The following is an 11,844-nucleotide window of genomic DNA, read 5'->3' as shown; positions in this document are numbered from 1 at the left end:
AATTCTTGCGCCTGCTCCTTCGAATAAAACCATTTAAATTATCCACCTTCCATTGTGATTCTCAGTCGAGCCCAAGAACAAAGGCAAGGCTTAAATTTTTGGCTGTTTGCTCCGCCATAACTTTTTTAAACTTAACACATTATGCCGTAACTTCTTATGAAAAACCTTCAGCAATACGAATCTTCTGATCTTGGTAGTCAATCATACCTTTTATACGGGCAACACGAATCAGGCGATCGTTTATTTGAAATTCGTGGAAACATATAGCAATGACTGATCTTGGTTTTGATTTTAAAGTTGATCCATAGATAGGCGATCTGTAAGAACGATCAATCGGAGACTTGATACTATCAGGGAATAATTCTATCAAAAGGTTTGCAAAGAATTCATTGGCATTACCTCCTTCCGTTTGCTCTTTGAGTCCTAAGATTCGTAAGTTGTTTCTCCTACCTCTGATTTCCAAATGAATAATCTTCAGTCTCAGTATTTTGTTGGATTTGGACGGTTTTTCATACAGCTTTTGCAAATCATCCATTCTCTCGTCCAGTATAGTAATAACCTTATCATGTTCCTTCATGCTCGGTTAGAATTGCTTGAATTGCTTCTAATTTCGTACCTAATTGTTTAAATTCAGCGCTGATTTATTGCGAATCAGCCGACGCTTTTTGTCTGAACTGTTGAAACTCCTCAATAAGCTTTTGAATTGATTCCGTAATAGCTTCCAAATCTGCTGTGGTAGTCATGGTAATATAATAACCCATCTGACAGTAGTTTTTCAAAAGGTTGGAGACAAAAGTAAGTAGGGGGGGTAGAAACAGCAGAGAGCTGTTATTCGATCAGCGCCCACCAGATAAAAGGATGACGTGGAAAAGAATCAGAGTGTTTACAGCACAGGAATGGAATTTTTCGGCCACGCGAGATGTCTATATACAATCAACTCATTTGTAGGTATTTCACCCTATCATTTTAATGCCTTTTCTATTCACTCACCCGCACAATTGTCTTTAAAACAACGTATTGTATCACCTACACCACCTTATCTAGAAAGTCTTTGGAAATGTGCATGGGGTAATATCGCTAAGATATTCTTTACTTTCTGTCCTCTCACCATAAACTTGTGCCCTCCGTTTCAACATCGTGTGCGCTGTGAAACGGACACTCGCTGCATCGGTGCTGCTCACAATTTTATAAACTTCTTTAAAGTTAGATTTAGCCTTCCAGAGAAAATAAATCCAGCTTATTCAACCTCTCCATGTAGTTAAAGCCCTCCATCTCAGGCAATGGGTGAAATATATTCTCCATTCCTAAAAACTCCTCAACCACTCACCCATGCAGTTAATATCTTGGCTTCACTTATGACTACTCACTCATGGTCGATGGTCCATGTTCTAACTTCTAAATGACCCTCTGTAAACATGAACACCTTCAAATATCAGCTGCCGGTGTCATCCATTAGTAACCCTACACGTGCTTGTCAACATTATTCCGAATATAACAAGAACTGGATAATCGCAAATAGTCTATGATTTTTTTGCAATTTCCGCTAGTCTGACCAAAAGACCATAACCTTGATTCCACCCATCTTTACCTGCCGTATGCCCCGCTTAACTTTGCTGCGCTATTGAACATATTGATTGCAGCCGATAAAATAAAGGAAAATAATCGCACTTGAAAGAGCCTGCTTTCTTATTAGACACTTAAATTTCCTTATTCATCGATAAATGGCGATATGTTAGGAAAAGTACTAACTGACGTCGTGCAACATGAGAAAACCTACGATGCCCGGGGAAATGTAAGTTACCATGTTCTGCGAACTCAGTCCATTTTCCACAAAGTCCCTGCAAATTATCTCAAATTCTAACACCCACATTGGTAATTTACAACGATTAGTTAAACGTCAAGCATGAAAAAAAAAGTTTGGCATATTGGTGAAAACCGGATCACACGGCGGAACACAGGAGGGCTCAAAGTGAACTGAAAAATGGCCACATATACTGTACCCGAGGTCATGAACAAAAACCGGTTGTTCCAGTTGTAATTTAAAAATTTCACCAGCGCGAATGTTCACAGCACTGATCAAAGCAAGTTGATTCTGTTAGTGCTTGCTGGACTTCTATAAGAATGATAGATCTTACTACACTATTTAATGTATTCCTTGAGCCGTGTGCACTATTAATATTAGTCAGGAATGTTTTATGCTGTAGGAGAATATGTTTTAGAAAAGAAAATACGGTTTTAAAGAGTAACGGAGATGTATGGTGTGGGTGGAGTAGCGGATGCTGTCTACATGTGCAATAATAATACCGAGAAGATACTTGTTGGCAAACTGACTGCAGAAGATTAAGGCACATGGGATCCATAGACACTTGATAGATTAGGTGTAAAATTGCTTTGGCGATGCAAAACAAACTGTAGTGATGTAGAAGAAGTCCGGCGGATGCTGATTTGCCAGGAACGGCGCGGGGATCTCAACTGTTTCTGTTATGTCTTAGAGAAAAATGTAAAGTGGCTGATTAGGGTTTGCCAGCAACGGGCATCTGTGAATAACGCAGCGATCTGTCAAATTGACACAGCGGGACATCGATTATGTAGGCCGAGATATTAGAGATCAGATTTTAATCGGTACAAGCATGAGGCATTGAACTTCTGCCGAAAAATGCAAGAGGGAATTCTACAATAAATACCAGAAGCAGTGGCACCGTCGCGGTGCTGTGCGTCTGCTTTTGGCCACTTTCTCTATTGTTCGCCAGGTGTGGTTCAGGATCCTCATTTCTGCCGCTACGGAGCCTCAAAGGTGGAATGATGACAGCTTGCCTAGATATAGTTCGTACATTCCAAAAATCAACACGTACAAACATGCTGGAGGAACTCAGCGGGTCGGGCAGCTCCGTGAAAACGAACAGTCAACGTTTCGGGACGAAACCCTTCGTCAGGACTGAAGAAGGAGGGGGCAGGGGCCCTATAAAGAAGGAGGAGGAGGGTGGAAGGTGCCAGGTGAAAACCCAATTAGAGGAAAAATCAAGGGGTTGGGGAGGGGAAGCAGGGAGGGGATAGGCAGGAAAGGTGAAGAAAGAATGTAAGGGGAAAGCACTATGAGTAGTAGAAGAAGGCAGAAATATGAGAGAGGTGATAGGCAGCTGGAAGAGGAGGGAGAGTGAAAGTGGGTTGGGGGTAGGGGACCTTCCATCTCAGTGAAAAAACTCATAATTCCCACAGCCTGCACTGTTCGGTTTTACCTCCCCCACTCCCCAAGATCCACAAGCCTGACTGTCCTGGTAGGCCTATAGTATCGACCTGCTTCTGGCCCACCGAACTTGTATCTGCCTAGCTGGACTACATTTTGTCACCCGTAGTTCAGTCCCTCCCCACCTACATCCGGGATACATCCCATGCCCTCCAACTCTTCAATAACTTCCAGTTCCCCCTTCCCGACTGCTTCATTCTCACCATCGATGTCCAATCCTTATACACTTCAATTCCCCATCAAGAAGGCCTCAAAATCCTCCGCTACTTTTTTGACAATAGACCTCACGAGATACCCAACACCACCACACTCCTCTGGTTGGCGGAACTGGTACTCACACTTAATAACCTCTCTTTTGGCTCTTCCCACTTTCTTCAGACCAAGGGTGTAGCTATGGGCACTCGCATGGGCCCCAGCTATGTCTGCCTCTTCGTGGGTTAAATGGAACAGTCTATGCTCTAAATATGTACTGGTACTGCTCCCCAACTTTTCCATCGATACATTGACGACTACATTGGTGCTGCTTCCTGCACCCATGCTGAGCTCGTCAATTTCATCGACTTTGCATCTAACTTTCACCCAGTCCTCAGATTCACTTGGTCCTCGGACACTTCTCTCCCCTTTCTCGATCACTCGGTCTCCATCTCTGGAGACAGACTGTCCACTGACATCTTCTATAAACCCACTGACTCTCATACCTACCTCGACTATACCTCTTCCATCCCTGCCAAATATAAAAATGTTATTCCCTATTCCCAGTTCCTCCGTCTCCGCCGCATCCGCTCCAATGATGAGGCTTTCCGTTCCAGGACATCTCAAATTTCCTCTTTGTTTAAGAATCGGGGTTTCCCTTCTGCCGTCATCAATGATGCCTGCACCCGCACATCCTCCATTTCCCGCACCTCGACCCTCACCCCTTCTTCCCTTCACCACAACAGGGACTGTGTTCCCCTTGTCCTCACCTACAACACCACCAGCCTCCGGATCCAGCATATTATCCTCCGCAACTTTCGCCACCTTAATCAGGACCCCACCACTAAACACATATTTCCCTCTCTACCCCTCTTCACTTTTCGCAGGGATCGTTACCTCCGCGACTACAAGCGCAAGTGCTACACCTGTCCCTACACCTCCTCTCTTACCATCATTCAGGGCCCCAAAAAGTCCTTCCAGGTGAGACAACACTTCACTTGGAAGTCTGTTGGGGTCATCTATTCCATCCGGAGCTCCCGGCACGGCCTCCTCAACATCGGCGAGACCCGACGCAGATTAGGGGACCGCTTCGTCGAACACCTCCTCCCCGTCCGCCACAACAGACGGGATCACTTGGTTGATACCCACTTCAACTCTGCTTCACCTTCCCTTTCGGATATGTCCATGCATGGCCTCCTTTACTGCCATGATGAGGCCAAACTTCGGTTGGAGGAACAACATCTCATATACCGTCTGGGTAGTCTCGAGCCCCTTGGTATCAACATAGAATTCTCCAACTTCTGGTAATTCCCTCCTTCTCCCTTCCCCCATACCACTTTCACTCTGCCTCCTCTTCCAGCTGCCTATCACCTCTCTCACGATTCTGCCTTCTTCTACTACCCATAGTGCTTTCCCCTTATATTCCATCTTCACCTTTCCTGGCTATCCCCTCCCTGCTTCCCCTCCCCCACCCCCGATCTTTCCTCAGATTGCTTTTTCACCTGGCACCTTCCACCCTCTCCCCACTTTCTTTATAGGGCCCCTGCCCCCTCCTGACGAAGTGTCTAGGCCCGAATCGTTGACTGTTCGTTTCCACGGATGCTGCCCGACCTGCTGAGTTCCTCCAAGGTGTTTATAAGTTACTGAATGCCTAATCAGTTTATACGCAACTGATTTCGCCAGAAATGTTGCTATATTTTGATTTGAGACCAACATTCATTCAGTGACAACACTGGTTCCACTTCATTGTCTGCAGAAATTGCTCTGATCTCTGTCCACTGACTGGTGGCTCAAACATCCTGTCTCACATTGTGATGATTGCCCCTGTCGGTTGTCTCTCAGCCCCTGTCTTTCTGGGGGAAGCCTGTGCACTGACTCGTGTTTCCCATTCGTTCTGGCCGGGGTCCTCTGCGTCTCTGTTTACACAAACTCTTTATCGCCGAAAATAATGAGTGTGACAGACCACCAATTCGGATCTGGTCACTGCCGCTGGACTGTCTTCTGAGGAACATAAAGTTGTTAACCCTCTCAATCCCATCCATTGATATCAATAGTGGTTACCCCGCCTCCATTCCTCCTGTAATCCACAACCAGTAGGGGGCAGGGTTTCAGGTTCTCGGATCATTGGGAGCTCTTCTGGGGTATGTCTGACCTGATAAATAGTGACGGGTTGCATCTGAGTCCGAAGGCGACCAATATTCTTGCAGGCAGGTTTCTTAGAGCTGTTGGGGAGGGTGGGAACCAGAGTGAAGGGACTCAGGATAGGACAGATGGTAAAAAAGTAAAGATAGCGTGCAGTCAGACTGTCAGGAAAGGCAGGAAGGTGATGGGATGTAGTTGCAGCAAACAGTCTGAGTATCAACTCATTAGGGGTGCAGAATCAGAAAGGGGAGCAAATACGGTACTCAGGGTGTTGTATCTCAATATGCATAGTATAAGAAATAAGGTGGATGATCTTGTTGCAATATTACAGATGGCCAGATATGATGTTGTGGCCATTACTGAATCAGGGCTGAAGGTTGGTTGTAGTTGGGAGTTGAATGTCCAAGGTTACATGTTATATCGGAGGGATAAGAAGGTAGGCAGAAGGAGTGGTGTGGCTCTACTGGTAAAGAATGGCATCAGATCAATTTAAAGATGTGACATAGGATCGGAATCCTTGTGGGTTGAGTTAAGAAACTGCAAGGGTAAAGGGACATTGATGGCAGTTTCATACAGGCCTCCCAACAGTGGCTGAGAGGTGGACCACAGGTTACAACAGGAACAAGAAAAGGCAAGTCAAAGGGGCAATGTTATGGTAGTCATGAGTGAGTTTGACATGCAGATCGATTGGGAAAATCAGGTTGGTAATGGATCTCAAGAGAGTGAGTTTGTTGAAAGCCTAAGAGATAGCTTTTTAGAGCAGCTGAGCCTACTAGGGGATCAGCTATACTGGATTGGGTGTTATGTAATGAACCGGAGGCAATTAGGGAGCTTAAGGTAAAAGAACCTTTAGGAACCAGAGAGCACAACATGATTGAGTTCAACTTGAAATTTGATAGGGATAAAGTGAAGACTGATGTAGAGTTATTTCAGTGGAGTAAAGGAAATTACTGTGGTATGAGAGAGGAGTTGGCCAAAGAAAATTGGAGCTGCAGGCAGGGATTTCAGCAGAGTGGCAATGGCGTGCATTTCTGGGGGAAATGAGGAAGCTGCAGGACAGAGGAATTCCAAAAATGAAGAAATAATCAAATGGTACAATCCTACAACCATGGCTGAGAAGGGAAGTCAAAGCCATTGTGAAAGCAAAAGAAAGGTCATACAACACAGCAAAAATTAGTGGGAAGATAGGGGAATGGGAAGTTTTTTAAAAACCTACAGAGAGCACCTAAAAAATCATTAGAAGGAAAAGATGAAATATGAAATCCAGCTAGCAAATAATATCAAAGAGGACAGGAAAAAGTTTTTCAAGTATGTTAAAAATAACAGAGAAATGAGAGTGGATTTAGGACCGTAAGAAAATGAGGTACGTGAAATAATTATGCGGGACAAGGAGATGGCTGAATAAGTAGATACTTTGCATCAGTGTTCACTGTAGAGGAAACTAGCCATATGCTTGATGTTGTAGTGTGTTAAGGAAGAGAAGTGTGTGCAGCTAGAACAGAGAAGGTGCTCAAAAAGCTGAAAGACCTAAAGGTTCATAAGTCACCCAGACCGGATGAACTGCATCCTATGGTTCTGAAAGAGGTAGTGGTAGAGATTGTGGTGGCATTAGGAATAATCTTCCAGAAATCTTTTGACTCCGGCATGGTGCCAGAGGACTGGAAAATTGCAAGAGTCACTCCACTCTTCGAGAAAGGAGGAAGGCAGCAGAAAGGAAATTAGAGACCTTAGTGGTTGGGAAAATGTTAGAGTCAATTGTTAAGGATGAAGTGATGGAGTACTTGTCGACACGAACAAGATAGTACAAAGTCAGCATCGGTTCCTTCAGGGAAAATCCTGCTTTTACATTCCTGTTGGAATTCTTTGAGCAGATTAGAAGTAGTATAGATAAAGGGAATTGTACAATGTCCTGTGTATGTTACTAAAAAGGGCTTCTTTGGTTTGTTACGAGTAGGAATGCTTCTTTGTCTGTTAAAAGTTTCTCTCGCCGTTGTTTCACTTTAGAATGGCTGATATGGTAATTGTATTCACTTGTTAATCAATGGGGAATGTTATTGTGTTTTGTGAGGCTGGGACCTTGGGGGAGGGGTTGCGCGGGCTTGAGAGTCCGGAGGGAGACGCCGAGGAAGCAGGACGTGCGCTCGGGAGACCACCGGGGAGTCCGAAGTGGGAGTTTCGGGAGGACGACCACCTAGGAGTCGAATGGTTCGCTGGATGAGCTCCACCGATGTGCACTAAACTGACTGAACTTTGATAAGTTGGCGCCTTTTGTTTTTTTCTTGTATATATATATATTGTACTGCCTAATACTCTTTTAATTTTAGTAAACTCTTTAAAGTGTATGTCATACTGGTATTTGTTGTGAGTTTGATACTGCCGGCGGGGGCGCGAGGCATAAACTCGATTCTCACAGCACCTGCGTGTACGGGAGGTGGGGTTGGATCTCTTTTTCCCCTAGACATATACCAGCCTGTTGGGTAAGTGTTACATTTGTGGGGGTGCTCGTCCCGGATTGGATTGTCAGGGGGCTGTGGAATCGCGCAGGTAGTGAGGGAAATGGAGAGAGAGAAAATTGTTCGCTGGTGCCGATTTGAAGGTGTACCGGTACAGTACGCATGCGTAGTGAGCGGAGTGGATTTTCGAGTTTCGGGAGACGCGGTAGTGCGGGGGTTAAGTTTGGTGAAGGGTATGGGGCAGGTAGAATTGGTAGCTAGACGGTGTGGTAAAGTGATGGAGTCTAGCTGGGTGTTGGTTCGTACGGGTGCTGACATCAGGACGTTGGAACTGCCGGCGACGGTCAGTGTACCGGGGGAGGAGGGGCCGTGGGGGCTCCACACCCTCTCCGAGGATGAGGATGAGGAGACATTGGAGGAGGAGCTAGAGCTAGAGGAAAACCCCGGAGAGGTGGCAGGCACTAGCAAAGGGAGAAGGGAGGAGGGGGTCGTGACTAGGCCCCGCTCCCCAGGTAGGGTGGAAGCCTCCGAGCTGGCAGCTGCACTTAACTCCCTGGTGGGAGTGGCCGAGAGGCCACGGCTGAAGCTAGGGGTGTTCTCCGGAGCCAAGCCTACTCCGGACGGGGAGGTGGACTATGAGACCTGGATCGAGCATACGTCCTTGATGTTAGAGGAGTGGCCAGGCTCGGAGGAGGAGAAGAGGCAGCGATTGGTGGGAAGTTTGAGGGGTTTAGCAGCCAAAACAGTTCGTGAGTTGAAAGCGGAGAAGCCTGGGGCCTCAGTGGAGGAATGTATAGAAGTTTTGGAGGGAGCGTTTGGGTTGTCAGGGGAACCCTGGCTGCTTTTAGCAGAGTTCCAACGCCTGGAACAATGGAGAGGGGAAAAGCTCTCCGAGTACATATTTAGGATGGAGGGGATGCTCTCGGGGCTGCGGCGCCGGGGGGTAGTGAAGGCGCCTGACGTGGCTAGCGTGAGGATGAGTCAGTTATTCAGTGGCTCTCTGGAGGAGGACAAGGTGGCGTGGACTATCCGGCAGGCTTATAGGAAAGGCCCCCCTCCATCGTTCGGGCAACTGGTTAGAGAGGTGCGGGAGGAGGAGAGAGCGTTGGGGCGGAAAAGGGGCGCGGGCCTACGGGAGCGACCCTCAGTGATACAGGAAGTGGTGGCTGGGTGGAGGAATGACAACCCACTGCGGGGTAGAGAATCCCCTCTGGAGGGGAGGGACAGGGGAGGTATCCACTCTCAGGGGCGACCAGTGCCGTGGGTTGGGAGTGGGAGTCGTCCTGGGAGAGGAGGGGCGGCAGGCAGCGTGTGCTTTAACTGTGGGAAAGAGGGGCATTTCAGGCGGGACTGTGGGCGGCCGAGGGTGTGCTATAGTTGTGGAGAGGAGGGACACTTTAGGTGGGATTGTGAGAGACAAGGAGTTCCGCGGAGGACAAGCCCCCCTGCGACTAAGAAGGGGGAGGTGTCGGGAAACTTAGGAGAGGCTCAGTGAGGGAACGGACTGGAGCCTCTGGAGGAACACGTTCCCAGAGATCAGCCAGGGGACCACCGGGTGCCCACCCCTCTATTCCAGATGGGCTGGTAGGACCCCGTGCCAGTGTGGGTCTACGGATAGAGGGAGTTTACGCAAAAGCCGTTCTGGATACGGGATCGCAGGTGACCTTATTGTACCGGTCTTTCTACCACCAATATCTAAAGCATTTGCCCATAACCCCATTTGACGCCCTGCAGATTTGGGGTGTGAGCGAGGGTGACTACCCGTACGATGGGTACCTATCGGTGAGATTGGAGTTCTCGGAGGGCGATGTGGGAGTGTCCGAAGCTATTGAGACGTTGGTGTTGGTGTGTCCTGACCCGGTGGAAACTGGTGGTGCTGCCCTCCTGGTGGGGACTAATTCCCCCGTTGTGCGACGGCTCCTGGGAGCTTGTAAGGAGAAAGCGGGGGAAGACTTTCTGGGGACCCTCTCGGTGCATCCAGTGTTTCGAGCAGTGTTTGAAGAAGGGGTTGCCTCACTAGGACTGGACCCGGAGTGTAAACGCGGGACGGTGTGGTGTACGCAGGCGAGGCCCAAGGTGATCCGACCCGGGGAGGTAGCACTAGTGATGGGGACCCCCAGATTCCCAGGAGTGCCGACGGGCGAAGCCCTGTTAGTAGACGCCCCGGACGATCTTGAAGGGGAGACACGATTTCCGGCGGGGGCGCTGGTGAGGCCCGAAGTGCAGAGACCAGGGGTGGTACATGCGAGGCGTATAGCTATAAGTGTCAGGAACACCACGGCAAGAGAAATCACCTTTAAGAGGGGAATGCCGCTGGCACATCTGTTCCCGGTGACGGTAATGTCTAGCGCACCGGTGAGGACCCCTAACGTGGAGAGATCGGAGCATCGAAGGAAGCTGACCGCTGAAGACTTTAACTTCGGGGATTCCCCTGTGTCGCCGGAGTGGAAACACAGACTAGTGGAGAAGATGCTGAAGATGGAAGCTGTTTTTTCTCAGGGCGAGTTTGATGTTGGCTGCTCCAAAAGCACTCGCCACACCATCCGGGTGACAGAGGACACCCCGTTCAGAGAGAGATCCCGGCGGCTGGCTCCGGCAGATGTTGAGGACGTGCGGCAGCACTTGCGCAAGTTGAAGGAGGCCGGAATCATAGCTGAGTCCCGAAGTCCTTATGCGTCCCCAATAGTGGTGGCACGGAAGAAGAATGGGCGAGTGCGCATGTGTGTTGACTACAGGACGTTGAATCGGCGAACTGTCCCTGATCAATATACTGTCCCAAGAGTGGAGGATGCGCTGGCCTGCCTAAGTGGTGCGAAGTGGTTCAGTGTGCTGGATTTAAGAAGTGGGTATTACCAGATCCCAATGAGTGCGGCCGATAAAGAGAAGACCGCTTTTATCTGCCCGCTGGGGTTCTTTCAGTTCGAACGAATGCCCCAAGGCATATCGGGAGCCCCAGCCACCTTCCAGAGGCTCATGGAGAGAACTGTGGGGGATATGAATCTGTTAGAGGTGCTGGTGTACCTGGACGATTTGATAGTGTTTGGATCAACTCTGGAGGAACATGAGGAGAGGCTGTTGAAGGTGTTGGGCCGGCTTAATGAAGAAGGGTTGAAGCTTTCCCTGGACAAATGCCAGTTCTGCAAGTCGTCGGTTAGCTACGTTGGTCATATCATTTCGCGAGAGGGAGTGGCTACTGATCCAACCAAGATAGAGGCCGTGACCACCTGGCCGAGACCCCAGAAAGTGGGTGCTCTGCGCTCATTTTTGGGGTTCTGTGGGTATTACCGGCGATTTGTGAAAGGATACGCCAAAGTGTGTCATCCGTTGACTCAGCTGTTGTGTGGCTATCCCCCGGTGGGAAAGAAACGGACGGGGGACCAGAGGCAGGACGCTGGAGGATACTGGAACCCGGCGGAACCTTTTGGCTCGAGATGGGATGATCAATGTGAAGAGGCGTTCCAATCTTTGAAAAGGGCACTGACCCAGGCCCCGGTGTTGGCTTTTGCCGATCCCCAGAAGCCATATGTGCTGCACACGGATGCCAGTCGAGAGGGTCTCGGGGCTGTTCTGTACCAGGAGCATGGCAAAGCATTGAGGCCGGTAGCCTTTGTCAGCCGAAGCTTGTCGCCATCGGAGAGAAACTATCCCACTCACAAGTTGGAGTTCCTGGCGCTGAAGTGGGCGGTGGTGGACAAGTTGGGCGATTACCTGTACGGAGCCAAGTTTGAGGTGCGAACGGATAACAATCCGCTCACTTATATTTTGACTTCGGCAAAGCTGGATGCCACAGGACATCGGTGGTTGGCGGCCTTG

This window comes from Hemitrygon akajei, chromosome 25 (genome assembly GCF_048418815.1).
Source record: "Hemitrygon akajei chromosome 25, sHemAka1.3, whole genome shotgun sequence".
Lineage (NCBI taxonomy): Eukaryota > Metazoa > Chordata > Chondrichthyes > Myliobatiformes > Dasyatidae > Hemitrygon > Hemitrygon akajei.
This window is presented reverse-complemented; position numbering follows the sequence as displayed.